The sequence below is a fragment of the Trichechus manatus genome, unplaced genomic scaffold (assembly GCF_000243295.1).
Source record: "Trichechus manatus latirostris isolate Lorelei unplaced genomic scaffold, TriManLat1.0 scaffold00054, whole genome shotgun sequence".
Classification (NCBI taxonomy): Eukaryota; Metazoa; Chordata; class Mammalia; order Sirenia; family Trichechidae; genus Trichechus; species Trichechus manatus.
In genome coordinates this window covers 8,329,999-8,333,094 of record NW_004443990.1, presented here as the reverse complement: position 1 = coordinate 8,333,094, position 3,096 = coordinate 8,329,999, and positions in this window count along the sequence as shown.

Sequence of the window (3,096 nt, the reverse complement as noted above, 5' to 3'; positions counted from 1 at the left end):
AAAATCCCAGCTCCCAGTCTCTCAAGTTTTTCAGAACCCCATTCTTTTCCAAAGAGCCAAATAAACTGATCAACAAATCACACATTATTCATAACATGCCAATGTAAACTTGGTAAGTGACTGGTATAACGCTAGTAGGTGCTGACAGGACCTTCTTTCCCCAAACAGGTAACATCTACATCTTTTAATAGTGGCTTTTGGGAAGACATTGCTAAACCTCAAAGGTAGTTTTCTAACAGTGGAAATTACAGGCTACCTGGTAGGCTGGAAGGAGAAAATAATGATAACAAATGAACACTTATTGAGCTTTATTATATGCTGAGCACCATTCTAAGTTTTATACATATATTTTATAATTATTTTTCCCAACAACCCTATAAATTAGGAATTATTTTTGTCACCTAGGAGCTGGAATTTGAACCCAAGTAACCTGACATGTAAAGCTGAGCTAGAATACCAAAGGAACACACAGTAATTACATTACAAATCCCAAATCAGAGTGAACTGATGAGATCTTAAAGGGCAAAGAAAGCTAGTTGGCTAAGGTTATGAAAATATTGGTTCCCTTGATTTAATTTCCAGACAAAACTTTGGTTTCAAACTTCCAAAGAATTTGCCAAGGCAGCAAATTTAACCAACAAATGCCCTTTAGGCCCAGCTCTCAACAGAACTTAATTGTAAGGATGATGAGAGAAGCCAATGACAGCATTTCTGTGGTTTAAAGTTTAATGTTTAGGGGAGGGTAGATGTTTAAAATCAATCAACAAACTTCCACTTGGAGTGCTAAATGGGGAGTTCTGGACTAGATGCTGAAGGTACTCCCCAAAATCAGTGACAAGATCCTTGCCCTCGGAGTAGCATGATGCAACAAAAAAGGGTCTATATTTTGGAATGAAATAAACTCAAATTCATGTCCTGAGTCTGAACGACTTTGGGCAAGTCCAATAGTAAAAAGGGAATAATGACTCATAGTTTATATGGTTATTAGAAGGTTTGTCGAAGATAATATAGACAAAAGCAGTTTGAACAGGGCCTTTAACAGTAAGAAATCAAGAGTTAGCTCCCATCACTCTTCCTATGACTGGTACTCTCTCATCTTGGGTCTCTGAGTTCAGCCAAAAGCTAATAGAAACACAACAGAATAGTCCTTTGGGTAGAGAGAAGTCCTCTCCGTTGAAGCTGAGAGAGGGTGTTCCCGAGAGAGGGAGAGCGGGTAGGCTGTGCTTTGAAGTGATTTTCCAGAATCAGGAGTTGCAAAGATTTAGAATATTAAGAAAATAACTGCAGAAATAAAGTCAACATATATCTTTATACATATGATTTCCAAAAATAATGTCTAAAAATTATTGTGCAAAAGAAGGTCAATTTTAAGGAGGAATATTATATCTTTAGATGCATGAGGGCCTGGTTGTGTTCAGGAAAGCCCCGACTTCAGTAGAATTTCATGTTAACAGTAGTAAGGCTTATGACATTTAAGTGCTACTAGACTGAGCAGTGTCCATGGGGGAGGGGAGAGAAATAGGTAAGAAGAGAGAATACATAGATATCCAGGACTGACTGAAAGAAAGGAGCAGGGGATAACTTAAAGATATCCTACTTGGGAAATTATGGTATCATTAACCAGCCACATATGGGCTTTAAAAAATCTTAATGCTTTTGCCACATCTCAGACTAGTTAGGTCAGAATCTCTGTGGGTGGGACCCAGGCATCAGTATTCTTAAAAGCAACCAGGTGATTCCAATGCACCAAGCTTGAGAATAACTGCCTTAGTCAAAACAGGAAAGTCAGGTAGGATATCGAGATGATGGAGGAAAGGGATTAGTATAATTCTAAACACAGTTGAGTTCAAGGTTCCAACAAGTCATCCAGGAGGGATGCTCTGGGTGGCTGGGGCTGAGAGAAAGAAAGTGTGCCTTGTCAGCAGCTGGCAACAAGGATGGAGAAGTAGGAAGGTGTAGACAGGATCCATTTCCACACTTTGGGAATTGGATTCATGCTGATCCTTACCATGCAGTTAGCAGTGAAGGCCAGAGTTGTCTACTGTGCCCCCCTTACTTAGTGCAGGGACAGAGAGCGGGTGGTGTTTGTAACTGGACCCATCAAAAAGAGAAAGAGAAAGAGAAGGTCAGAGATAATCCTATGGGGTGGGGGCATACATAAATATTAAAACAAGGAAAAGGAGATATGGTGTAATAAAGAGAATAATGGCCCCAGAATTAAGCCCCAGTTAAGCTCTTGGCTGCTAACCCAAAGGCTGACTATTCAAACACATCCACTGGCTCTGCAGAAGGACCTGGCAAACTGCTTCCATAAAGGTTATAGAAAACCCTATGGGGCAGTAGCTATGAGTCAAAAATGAACTTGACTACACCCAACAACAAGGTGATGGATGGTCTTGAGCCAGTGACTTGCCTTCTCTGGGTGCCACTTTTTTCATCTATAAAATGATGAGGTTAGGAATTATGTGATTTCTAAGTTAATGTCCAGCTCTGACAATGTAAAAATTTTAGTGGTAAGAACAAAATCAAATGAGATGAAAATGACTCTTACTTGATCGGTCAACTTTATCTTGCAGACATGTGCACTTGGAATGTTTAGTACTGTCCCCTAGAATTCTGCTTTTTTCAAAGTGAACCTGTTAAGGGTACCACCTACCATCTAAGGCTTTACCCACAAGAGATGACATAGCACAGTAGTTAAAGGTCCAGGTTGTGGAATCAGATAGTCCTTCACTAGCAATGTGATTTATGGAAAATTACTTCAGTTTTTCCAGTCTGTAAAATAGAGTAATAATGGTACTGATCTCACAAAGTTATTATGGGGATTAAATGAGATAATGCATGCAATGTGTTTAGAGCACACCTAGCATATAGTCCTAGCACAGAAAATATTAGAATTCTTGGACAAATACAGAAAGAAAAACTGGATCATGTGCTAGTAAAGCAAACGATTGTCCCTGTTTCTATATTTTTTGAGAAGTCTCCCTTTGGATCAAACAGGCTCTTTAAAAAAGGTAAGAGATATCATACTCAATGAACAGATTCAGCTACTGGAGACAACAGGGACTTTAAATCAGGCAGCCATGATTCACACAC